General features: G+C 40.0%; 2 pseudogenes; both read right to left on the minus strand.

Annotated features, from left to right (window-relative positions):
• Positions 1 to 622: 622 nt before the first annotated feature.
• Positions 623 to 2,674, minus strand: LOC140515436 (metalloreductase STEAP4 pseudogene; annotated as a pseudogene).
• A 1,095-nt stretch (positions 2,675 to 3,769) lies between these two features.
• Positions 3,770 to 13,640, minus strand: part of LOC140516448 (F-box only protein 3 pseudogene) — a 35,732-nt pseudogene continuing 25,861 nt past the window's right edge.

Consider the following 13,640-nt stretch of genomic DNA (forward strand, 5'->3'; position numbering starts at 1 on the left):
AAAAATTGAAGGCAGCTGTCATCTCCCACCTGTCTTCTCTTTTGTAAGCTTGAACACCTACTGTTACTTCAACCAATCCCCACTTAGATCTAACAGTATTGAATTTTTTTTATTACATTTCATTGCTTATAAAAAAGATGAATCTTAATGAGTTCTAGAAATTGGTGTGACTGTGGATTGTGTAATAGGATAATGCTACATGTAGTCAGCTTTGAGTGATACTTGGACACACACAAATAATGAAACATACTGAAGCAATGAGTGCAGTGTGATCCATGATAAAACAATATAGCACTGTTTATCTGACTCCACCTCATCTTTGTTTTTTAGTGGGGGGCAGGAGAGAAGATGGTAGGGATTTTCTATTTCTAACCCCTTCCTTCACAATATTTTGTCTCCCCCTATAAAATAATGCGTATGCTAGGGATTCTTTCTTCCATGATGGTTTTCTTCAATGTTTCTTAACACTCAGGTTATATTAGGTTCTGCAAAACTAAGCCAGTAGGGCTCAGGTTTTGGCAAGTTCTGTCAAGTTAGTAGGGACTTGGTCATGGATGATGAAAAGTATTGTATGAAGACTAGGTTAGATGAGATTAGAGATAACCAGTGCCAGAGGCTGATTTATTAGATTTTTTTTCTATAGCAACTTATGAAGACCACCAAGGTGCATTGGGGGTGGGTGGCATGGAGAGAGTAGAGGTCACCATGTGGCTCAGTAGAGGGATCTGCCATTTGCCCAGTGAAATCATGGAAGCTTTGAGGTGAAGAAGTAAGTGGCGGGGGAGAGATAAAACTTTTTACACATCTTGTCATCAAAGCTGAAGTCAAGGGAAGAGTGGATCCCTTCTTCCAGAGGACCAGTGGTTTCTTGGGGTCCACCTGGCAGAAAGTTTTGCCCCCTTTCTGCTCTTCATACTCTTGAGAGAGGAAGAAGAGGAAGGCTTGGAAACAAAAGCAGACTCTACAGGAGACTTTCAAGTTCATTGCTGAGAAGTCCCCATGAAAATGACATGATGAACTGGTTGTCAGTTACTTCACACCCCAGTTTTACCATTTCCTAACTTGGCCTTTTTAGAGACTCTGGAGTTTCTTTCTCAAACTTGCTGGTTCTGTGTAAGTGGCTGGACGATGCATGGCATTACCAGGATTAACTTCAAGACCAACACCATACAGGGATGATGAGACTTAGCACATAGATTGAAGGGAGGTACCATCTGAGAATGGAAGGGCTGAGGAATCTCTTTCCAGCAAACATAAGCGTGTGAGTTGTATGTAAGGTCAGTGTCAGGTAGCCGAGTTTGGACTGGAGGAATCAAAACTTTCCCACTGACCGTGTTGCTGACTGATGGCAAGGAAGTGATTCCCAAAAGGACAAATAAAAAAAAATCCCAGTATGCCCAGGGCTAGGAAAAATCTCCGAGCCAGGCATTGGTCACATTAAAAGATTTGGTCTTACTGGTTTTTATCTGACTAATCGCACTGTTGCTCCACTTTCATCTGACATAATGGCGGATGGGAATCATAAACGTATAATGATGTGGAGGAAGGCAAAGGCCAATGCCAGAAGTCCGAGTTGTTTTCTGCAAAGCATCCATTGGTCAAGTCAGTTTGGGAAACGGTTATATTTGATACTTCTGTATAGCTGCAGGATTGCAGCAATAATCCCAGGGAGGTAAACCAAGGCAAGAAGATTGAGAGCCAACCCTGGGAAGACATGATGTGGAATAGAAATGGCCAAGAAGAATGCGTTGTCTTTCTCTTCACGAATGTAAGGGTAGATGACTTCTCTTAACATACAGTAAACAAAATAGAAAATACATAAGGCAGCAGAGAGGTATAGAGGGAACTTCCACATTGGAAAGAGCTGCAGGGGCTAGTTTTCAATCTCTTTCGCTGCCTTGAAAGATCCTTGATCCATTAGAGTAAGACCAAGTGTATTACCAATATCCATCACAAGCTGCTTAGCTTCCTTGTTATCTCCACAGACAAATACCTGCCTGCTGGCATCCAGGTTGCCTGGTTGGAGAGTCCAGGCTGAGACTGTGTTAAACGCTTTCAATATTTTGGCTGCTGGAACAAGTTCCCCAAGATATTCTGCATTGGATTCAGGATATTTATTAATTTTAAGGTTGCTGCTGATGTCCACCAATATTTTTCCTTTTGGTTCCTCTGGTAACTCTGTAAGAAAATTATAATGTTCTCTGTGGATTGCTACAATTATAAGATCAGACCTCTGGGCAGCTTCTGCACAGCTCAAGACTTCAATTCTTTTGAGGTGCAGACCAAATAGCCCAGGGTTTCGGCTTCCAAAGATCACAGAGCAACCGCATTGGAACATCTTATTGCCTAGTGATCTCCCAAAGTCTCCCGTTCGAAACACACGCACTGTCTCTTGATTATGGGAAGAGCTGCTGTTCATGGTAAAAAAAAAAAAAGTCTCCTTTAAAGAGGGTTTCTCCATAATTTCCAGTCTTGGAAGAAGAATTTGATATTAGCAGTTATTCTCTCTCAGGGAACCATAAATGACAAGGTTTAGGGGTTTGGGGGACCCCAAAATTCCGACACACTGGGTCCTGAGGGAATGAATTCCACTCAAACCTTCTTAAAACAAAGTTTATTAAAGATTAGCTAAATTTGGTTGGCTCTTGAGGGGCCTAAGTATTTGGAACGCTTGTATTCACAAGCAGGCCAAGTAGAATCCCAGCTACACAGTCTGAGCTGGTTTGAATCCGAGCCTTTCATTCCATTCTTACTAAATTCACAAAGGGGAAAGAATTCCGGGAAGATGGCAGAGTAGGTAAAAAAAAAACAAACTTTTAACTCTCCAAATTTCCTCCACAAAAAAAACGACAGATCATGGCCTTAGAGAGTCAGAAACAAAAGTGAGGTGAATCATTTGTCCTGCTGGGACGTTTGAGAAGACCCCTGGAAAGACCTGACCTTCAGGTCTGAGTGAAGTGAAAGCACCTCTAAGCCCACTATTCTGAATAAACAAACCATAAGCCCTAGAGGCAGCTTGGTGGAAAGGCTGCCTCAGTCTTAGAAACTTTCATCTCCTAGACAGTGTGGGAATCTGAAATCTGAGTGGGTAAAGATTGAAGGACCGTCCACTGTTGAAGGCTACCAAGCACAGGTGTCCTGATATGTCCTGGGCTGTGGCTGCATGCAGAAAGAGCTAGCACATACTTGGTGAGGTCAGTAATGATGGTCAGGGACCCTGGTGGCTGCGGGCACTGGCAGGGAAGCAGAGGCCCTGGTTTCAGTTCTAGGGCAGAGAGGACAGCTGTAGTTTTCACCCACTGGAGGGACCTCAGGGAACAAGAGGAGTTGAAGGACAGTCTGGCTAATATCCCCAACCATGATTTAGGAGTGGAGAGTCCAAGGTTGGGCCCAGAGCTCTGAAAATAATGGTAAGAAGGACCTGAGGCTTCATTCTCCATACCTGGGGACTATAAATTGGTTACCCTGATAACTGCTAAAAACAAGACAAAATAAAATATAAATAAATAATTAAAAATGAGTAAGCAAAGGAAAAAGAACCTATCCATAGATAGTTACTATGGGGCTAGAGAAGATCTGAGTTCATTTTCAGAGGAAGATAATGGACCTAAAAAGCCACTCCTTTTTCAATCAGAAGCATCAAATGAACCCAAGCACAAAAGCAGTTCTTGGAAGCACTTAAAAAGGACTTAAACTATAAAATGTAAGAGATTGAGGAATAGTAGAAAAAATAAAAACAATCCAAGAAATTTATTTATTATGTCTAGAAAATTATGAAAAGATGCACAACAATATGGAAACAGAGAATCAAAAACTCAAGGAAGGAAATAATTCCTTGAAAACTAGAATTGGCAAAGGAAGCTAATGACTTTGTATTACCCCAAAAAACAATAAAACACAATCAAAACAATGAATGAAATATGAGAAAAAGTGAAATATCTCCTCAGTAAAACATCTGTTCTGGAGTACTAATACAGGAGAAATAATGTAAACACAGTCAGACTACCTGAAGAGTATGACACTAAAAAGAATCCTGATGCAATGTCACAGTAATCATCAAGGAAAATTACCCTGAAATTCTAGAATAAGAAGGCAAAGTAGAAAAAGAAAAACAGTCCATGGATCACCACCTGAAATTGATCTCATTAAAAAACTTATAGGAATATCAAATCCAAATTTCAAAGCTCCCAGGGAACGGAGAAAATTTTGGAAGCAACACAAAGAAAGCAATTTAAATATCGTGAAGTTATACACACAAGTATGAAAGACCATACATCTTGGAGAATTAAATTATATAGAGCAAAAGAGCTGGAGCTATACACAAGGGTAGTTTACCCAGCAAAGTGAAGCATAAACCCAAATGAAAAAAAATGGATATTTAATGACCTGAAAGACTTTCAAGTTTTTGTGAAAAGAAAATCTAAAACCTGAAAAGTCAAAATATAGAATGTAGGAGGAAAATATGGTAGATATTCAAGATCAATTGTAAAGGACTCAGGGAAAATTGGTTACTTCCTTTATGTGAAAATATTAGCAGTGCACTTACGATTGTCATCATTATTTGGATATTTGGAAAGAAAAGTGTGTGCTAAGGTGAGAATGATAGGCTGATTCTTTCTTTTTTTTAACTTCCAATATGCGATTTTAAATACTTGGAAGTTTTCAGGAAGAGTATGTTTAGACATCTCAATCCTGGTTCGGTAAGTAAAGAAATAGGGAGGTGGATGAGCACAGCTAAGTTCTGTCAGAAATGACATGCATACAGACACTGTGATGTCTCCAGTTGTTGCCACATATCCTTTATCATGAACATACCTGAAAATCTGGTCTCTGATGGTAGGTTAGCTCTCTGTTTCAACCTTGTGCACATAAGAGGTAAACCACACCGAATAAGAAGCACCTGTAATAAACATACAAATTGCTGACGGATTCCGAGCCATCTGGTCTGGACACTGATAGAAGATATCGTACTTGTTGCAGCCTTCTACACTTTCCAATGCAATATACTGACTCAGGCCAGTGTGTGTGCAGAAAGTGAGGGGAAGACACCACTTCAGACCCTGCGTCTGCTGGAATCCACCTGCAGCCGTGTCGATGTCAGCAAATCCTTGGAGCGGTCTTCATTGGAAAGGGCTGTGCTTCCCACCAACCTGGGAACCACCAGCTTCTGCCCATTGTGGATCCTAAAGGAGCAGCAGTAGTCATTGGGAAGCTTGCACCCAATCTGCACTTCCACGGCATCCAGCTTCGGTTCCTCCACGCTGTTTTTCAGAGATCCGATCATCCTTGGACACCTCTGCCCCAAGTATCTTCCAGGTCATCCCAGGCTTTTTAAAGAGTAGCATAATGTTGACTATATCTTCCCAGATCAATATAAGTGTCTTTGAGGAGAGCTTTCCAACTTTTATTCTTCTGCTTTTTTTCTGCCTCTGACAGAAGCCAGTATGTCTTGTCTTCTCCAGAGAGGATCATGGTTTGATAGCTGGTCTCGCAGCTGCAGCTAATGAGGTCCTGATAGTCCAGGAAGGAGAATGTGAGCAGCAGGGGTCAGTGGGCAGCAGCTCCAGGCACAGCTCGGGCTCCTCCGCCTAGGCAGATTCTAAAAATAAAACTGAAGGAAGAGATAGTAAGGAGGAATCATTTCATACAAATGGAGCATAAAAGGAAAACCTGATACACAACTAACTAGGAGGATGGAGGGCAGGTAGTGCTGTAATGCATTCTCATGTGGAATGAGTTAAAGAGGGAACAATACACACATGTACATACATACATACATACATACATACATACATACAAACATGTCTTCTAACTTCAGAAAGAAATAAGAAGGGAAGGGGATAGCATGGGGTGAGAGGATGAGGGAGAGAATTTTAGAGGGGTCAGTAGGTTAAGAAATGGGATGACAACATGGTGGGAAGAAGTGAAACAGAGGAGTGAGGAGGCATAGGGTAAACAGGGTGAGAAGGATGACAAAGAAAATTAAGAGTGGAAAATACGCTACGAGTAAGTGTAGATCAGAATGTGAATGGCATGAATTTACCCATCAAATATAAATAGATAACTTATTAAAATTGGAATTCAACATTAATTAAGACCAATTAGAACTCTAGACAGTGTAAAGTACTTAAGTGAATATATGCTGAAACTGACTTAAGAACTATGCAAACATAATCATAAAATTTATTTTATACAATTAAACTCTAATAATTGAAGAAATATTTGTTCTTCATGGGTAAAGCCAATGTAATTTTGAAAATGACAATTTTTACCTAGTTCAACGTCTTCCCAATTAAATTGTTAAAAATTTGTTTTACATAGAAAAAAAGTAATAACCCAGTTCATTTGGAAGAAATAAAGGTAAGGAACTTCAAAGACAGCAGGGAAAAAAGATGTAAAGAAAGTAGATTCAGCAGTATCAGACCTTAAAGCAGGTTATAAGGCGAGAGCATTCCTGAAATGTGAAAAAGAATAATTTTGACTATTTTAAATTAAAATTTTCTTGTAAACATAAAGCCTACATAGCCAAGAACAGAAGGAATGAAAAAAATTGTAGAAAATTGTCTTAGACAATGTCTCAGATATCTGTAATTGTACTGGAATATTGCTGTGATATAGGAAGTGCTGAGTTGGCTGATTTAGAAAAATATGGAAAGACCTGTACTTTTGAAAGAAGATGCTATCCACCTTCAGAGAAACAGATAGGAGGAAATAGGCATAAAAGTGTCTTACATAAATTTTTATGAGTGTATATTTATAAATATATATATGCACATATATACACAAACTTCTACATTATATATATACATATATGCGTACACACATATATGTGTGTGTAAATATATATATGTGTGTGTACATATGTGTGTGTATATATATATATATATATGTATATATATATATATATATATATATATATACATATATATATATATATATATATATATATATACACCTAATTGTAGTCTTCATGGGAGAGAGGGGAAAATAAACTACACAATGCACAGCACAGAACAATAGAAAACTTAGAAGAAGTAAAGAAAGACATGCTAAATGGGGCAGTAGTGGCAAAGCACTGGCCAAAGGAGGCAAGCCATGGAGAGGCAGGGATCCAGAACTGCTTGGCAAAGGTGAACTGAGTGTCAGTTGGGCTTTCGTTGATGGGAAGGAAGTTGCAGGTTATCAACAGCATAGAGGTGGGAATTTTCAGCTTCAGATGGGTACTCTAGGAATCAGGGATGGGAAAAGAAGTTGGAATGACCCCTTGATAACTCATGTGCCCTTTCCTTTCCCACCGTGGGCATGTCAGTAGGGTTCTACCTACCAGGGAACGATTGCTTCTCCCACAACCTGCACAGGCATACCTCATGGACACCTATCACTAAGACTGTTCTCTCCTCAAAATAACCTGAAGATTCTAGAAACAGTTACCAAATCCAAGGTTTTGCAAAAATCAGAACAGAAACACAAGAGATCAATTTCAGCAGCAAAGCTATAAGCATTCATCAATAGGCCAAACTGATTGGAGCAAATACTGTAATAAGTTGAAATCCAAAGGAAAGCACCATAGAAAAAGAGGCAATCTCCATTAAAATATACTCCAATCTGAAATATTCTAATGTGCTAGTTATGATTGTCCAGGGCATGGAATGGAAGTTAGGACATAGATACAAGCACACACACAGAGGCATATAGAAACACAATCTCATATTTCCCACACATTGGTGCACCAGTGATGGGGCGCTGAGTGGGATGAATTTGGGACAAGCTCATAAATTCATGCGCAGAAACACTTGCTCCTAATCTTCAACACCCACATTTGTGAACTCATAATAAATCATTCAATAATGAGTTTTAATCTGTTTCAATTGGAAATCCAGGTGAGGACATAAAGGAACGTCTCAAATATGCCTTCAGCAATATCTGAGTGACTCAGGACGTGGAGAGATAGGGCAGTCAAAGGCAAGACAGGTAGGTGGAGAACCTTACCTCCTAGGGAAAGTCTTATAGGAAAGGATGATGGAAGATTTTAAAATATTGACTCAAAAATGCGGATTCTTATATTCCATTGGCCACGGACTTGATCAAGTACTCATCAAGTACTTACTTCTTCTCTCTATGTATTCACTCATCTGAGCATTAATGTGTTCTCCTTATGTAGTGAATGTATGAATTTTCTCCCATACTGCTTAATTATTCTTATCAGTGCTCACATGTCCTATCTTTAAATGTATTCTGTAGAAGATTCTGCAGTTTTATATGTCATAGCTAAATTCCAAAACTCACGTAGTAAGAACAAAATATTGGAAGCAGCAAGAACAATGAAAGTCAATTTAATTATCATGGAGACACAATAAGGTATATGAAAGACCTAGTCGCTACTACACTGAAGGACCATAGAGGTTCATATTTTATACAGAAAAAGAGTTGGAGTTTTGACTAAGTGTAACTTACCCAGGCAAGTGAAATATAATCCTTAATGAAAAATAAAAGGATATTTAATGGCCTCAAAAACTTTCATGTTATTGTGAGAAAAACCCCATAATGTAAGGGAGAATTCATCATATTAACATGTAGGAGAAGTATATGATAGAAATTAAGGAACAATTATAAGGGACTCAGTAAGGTCAAATAGTTTATGAATGTAAAAATGTACGAATACATTTGAAAATATTAGCAATGCGGTTGTGATTGTCAGATTATTTGGGTAGTTTGAAAGAAAAGACTTGCTGAGCAGAGTATGATGGGGTGATTCTAAAAAATGTACATAGAGATAAAAATGAGTAATTATGTCAAACAAAAGCGGGTTAAAGGGGAAAATTGATAGAGAACAAGGTAGTAGGGGTGAGGGTATGTAATGCTGGAACCTCACTCTCATGGAGAATGAGTTAAAGACGTAACAACAGGTGTGTGTGTGTGTGTGTGTGTGTGTGTGTGTGTGTGTGTGTGTATTATATATATATAAATGATATGTATACATATGTCTTCTAAAATCAAACAGAAATCGGAGGTCAAGCAGATAAGGTAGGGGGAGAGGAACAAGGGAGAGACTGTTGGAGGGATTGGTAAATTAAGTTGGCGGGGGAGGGATTGGGAAGTTGTAAAACAGGTGTGAGGAGAAGTAGGATAAATAGACTGAGAAGAAAAGTAAGGAACAATAGGAAGGAGGAAAATAAGGAACAAGGAAAGATAGGTTAGAATCTGAGTGGCACAACTTTACCTATAAAACGGAAACAGCAGATTAAAAATCTGAATTCAGCATGGTGGAGCTTTCAGGAAACGCTTTATTATTTATTTTTTTGAACACTAGAAGGAAGCATTTAACATATTTTACAATAATCACTGATTACAATAACCAATATACATGTACACGAGCACACACATATATTTACCATATCCAGCTTTTATATTGTATTACATGTACCCTGGGCTTCCCAGAGATTATCCTGAAAAGGGAGTGGACAGGATTGTCCAGATCTGTATCTGAGCTTAGTCTTCAGACAAAATCTAGTTCATGAGTGATTTCTCAAAATCTTTTCCTCTGCCAGTTGTAGTTCTTAAATGAAGGCACAACCCTGCCCTGCCACTTCGGCATGGGCTAGATCCTGAAATCTTCAAATGCTGCCATCCTGACTCAGGTACTAATCTGCTCCTGGTTTTTCCAACCTATGCACGTCAGTCTTTTCACCGTTAAATCCAGAGCCCAAGGAAGTGAAAGAAGAGTTCCCATTTCTCCCAGTGTTTCCAGCACAATGAATTCTCAGATTAATGGGGGGGCACTTCTCCTCAGTACATGGCAGATCAGATAACTGTGGTGACTTGGTCTGGTAACAAACTTCCTGACCCATAGAGCATGAAAGGAATCATAGTCAGCAATAATCAACTTCCCTGAAAATGAGACCAGGACAAATGTATTAAATGTGAGGGGGGGAAGGGGAAGTGTGAGGGAAATGGGGGAGGTGAGGGGTTGGGGGGAGGAAGAGGATCTCTGGATTGTCAGGCAGCAGGAGAAGGTCAAAGTATGTCTCCTTTGGTAGTTCAAGGCTGGGGGTCATCTTCGGGGGGTCATCTACAAGGTCGTCTTCAAGGTCATCCTCTAGGCGAAGGCAGAAGAGGAAGAGGAGGTGGTGGAGAGGAAGGAAGATGAGGAAGAGGAGGGGGAACAGGAAGAGGAGGATGAGGAGAAGAGGCAGCAGGTCCTCCATGCTGTCCACCATGCTGAGAATGTCCAGGGGGGTCTCCGCCTGTCACCAGCAGAACAAGGACGGTTGGACGGTTGGGCGGTTGGGCGTCGGTGGGGGATTCCAGCCCTGTGGTTGGGCGGGGCAGGCACGTGCGGGGGAGGAGGGGAGGGAGGCACGTGGCGGTGCCTCACCACAGGGGGTCCTTCTCAAGGTGTTCAGAGAACATTTTAAAGAGCAGAGATACACAGAAAGATAGAATAAAGGGTGGCTGTAGGATTCAGCCCCTTAAAATTTTTAAAAAGCATAGTTAGCAATCATGATCTCAGGAAAGGTTTAAAGTAAATAGGCTAAATCAGGATTGCAAAATAGAGAAACTAGCCTGTGTCACCAGCACTGTTCAGTACTGCTGAAGACCATGTCAACTACCTGGACTGCATGAAAGAGCTGAGTGTACATGGGCCAAAACAGACACAGGAGCTGTGTGAACACAAACATAGAACACTGTTTGTACAGAAAAACTCTGATCTAAGTAACTGAAATAGTATTTACCCTTCTCAGCCAGGGGAAGACAAAGTAGTTTTTTAATATGACAATTTGGCTTAATTCAATGTCATTCCAATGTAATTAATAAATTTATTTTCTTGAGTTAGAAAAAATATATAATTCATTTGGTACAACAAAAGGTCAGGAACTTCAAGGAGACAAAGGGGATAAAAAAGAGGGAAAGGAAGCAAATTCAGCAGTATCAAACCATAATGTCTGTATTACCAGGTGAGAGCATTGTTGAAGTATGAAAAGGATAATTTGATTCTTTTAAATTAAATTTCTCATTTACATAAAGCCTATGGAGCCAAGAACAGAAGGAATGAAAATAATTGAGAACAAGGTTTCTACAGAAATCTCTCAGACAGGTTGTGACTGTGTTGGAATATTGCTGTACTGTAGGAAATGCTGAAAGGGTTAATTTAGAAAAACATGGAAAGGCCTTAACTTATAAAGATACTATTTACCTCCAGACAAACAGATGATGGGAGGAAATATGCATAGTATGGTCTTATATATTTGTGTATGAGTGTATGTGTGTATATAGATATGTATATGTATGTACATCTATACACATATATGCACATGTGTGTATATATACATATACACATACATAAATACAGATATATAAAGAAATATAATATAATAAAATAAAATATATAAATACATATACATATATATACACATAAATATGTACACATATGTATCCATACTTAATTGTACAATGGGGGGGGGTTAGGAAGCCAAAAAGTAAAGTGAAAAGTGTGAATCAGAGAACAAATAAAACCTAGGAGGAAGTTAAGCAAAGCATAAACAGGCATTGAAATCCCATGGACTAAAAAGTTCAAGTACTGGGCACTGAGATACTTGTCCCTGGCCTACTCAAAGAGCAGGGAGCAAGATGAGGGTCTCAAACCATTTCCAGTGGAAATCCAAATCAAGTTACCCACCCGACCTTTCATATAATATAATCTCTCTACAGGCAAAATTTAGTGTGCAGCAAGACAGCCACTGCTTGTTCTAATAACTGGTTGCTACGGTGACTCGTCATTGCCAAGGATCTCTGGAATTAAAAGTTGTTGGCACTCAGGCTAGCTCCTTATTAGACCTCCATTATGATCCCCAGGCCAGGAGGAAGAGAAAGCTTCTTCCCAGTTTTGTTCCAGACTGCTAGCTGGGGGAGGATCTGAATTACCAGGGGGTACAAAATATCAGGAGATATCCACAAGAAGAGACATGTAGATGCAAGCTACAGAACAGCATGCACAAGAAGACATGAAAAACAAACTACTGGTGATATAAGGCATTCGTCAGCGGACAAAACAGACATCATCCCAGGCACACTGGTGACCTCCCTGATCTCCTAGCCCTGAGAGAAAAAAACTGAGGTCAAACAAGGTTTGACTTTTGCCCAGGGTCACACAGGTGCTAAGTCTTAGAAGTATAAATTGAACCTAGGTCCTCTGACTCCAAAGCAGTTGGAGTCGTTTCCAGAATACAAATCTACCTGCCAGAGCAATATTTGCCACCAAATCAGAGGTGCCCCTGGCGACGTCAGAATTTGGCTTTTAATTCTCTACAAAGAAAGGGGAAAGGACCTTAAACTTTCAGGGGAGTAATCAGATGGATAACATAACACATGTAGGGTAACCTTTAATTTTACCTGGTGAAAAATGCAAAGTTTAGAGGATTGGTTCTTGATCACACTGCCTGACATATACGCAACAGGCAATTAACAAACGTTCGTTTGATAGGATGTGCTTGTAAAAGTGCAGACAACTCTTCCTCCTTCTGCAGTGCCCTTGTCTGTTTCCCCAGCATCTCTCCTTAGGTTGAGGTCCCAGATACACTAAGCAGAGAGAGCATTTGGGCTCAGTAGAATACTCCCCTCTCCTTCTGTTTGTGTCCACCTTCCACTTTATTACTCTCCTGAGGTGCCTAGGTTGGCATGATGATGCTTGGGAATGGCTCACTGATGGGACTCAGCTCCAGAAGTGGATTTAGACAGGGTTCCACCTGGGAGCCTGGGCTGCCTTCTGTTGAATGCTGTGTTTCCACTTCAAAGCATCAGTGCACCTCTAGGCTTTCATCATGAATGTATGAAAGTCCTTCATTTCAATAAAAGTCCATGTTTTCCCCTGTGATATTTTCATTTATGTATTTATTTTAAGCTTTAAACATTTATTTCCATAAAATTTTGAGTTCCAAACTTTCTCTCCATCTCTCCTCTCCCCTCACCCCAAAACAACATGCATTCTGATTGTCCCTTCTACCAATGTGCCATCCCTTCTCACACCCCTCCCTTCCCTTATCCCCATCTTCTCTCTTGTCCTGTTGGACAAGATAAATTTCTATACCCCATTACCTGTATTTCTTACTTCCCAGATGTAGGCAAAAACAATTCTCAACATTTGTCCCTAAAGCTTTGAGTCCCAACTTCTCCTCCTTCCTCCTTCCCCACACATTCCCCTTGAGAAGGTAAGCAGTTCAATATAGCCTATGTATGTATAGTTTTGCAAATGACTTCCATAATAATCATGTGGTGTAAGAATGATTATATTTCCCTCCATCCTATTCTGTCTCCCATTTCTTCTATTCTCTCTTTTGACCTTGCTATTCTCCAAGAGTGTCTCCTTCTAATTATTCCCTCCTACCCTTTGCCCTCCCTTCCAACATCCTCCCCACCCTACGTCTCCCCTTCTCCCCAACTTTCCTGTAGTGTAGGACAGAATTTTCATACCAAAGTGAGTGTGCATGTTATTCCTTCCTTGAGCCAAAATTGATGAGAAAAAATTTCATTTTTTTCCCTCTCACCTTCCCCCTTTACCCCTCCACTGGAAAAACCTTTACCTACCTCTTCATGAGAAATAATTTGCTCCATTCCATTTCTCCCTTTCTCCTCCCAATATATTC

The sequence above is a fragment of the Notamacropus eugenii genome, chromosome X (genome assembly GCF_028372415.1).
Source record: "Notamacropus eugenii isolate mMacEug1 chromosome X, mMacEug1.pri_v2, whole genome shotgun sequence".
Lineage (NCBI taxonomy): Eukaryota > Metazoa > Chordata > Mammalia > Diprotodontia > Macropodidae > Notamacropus > Notamacropus eugenii.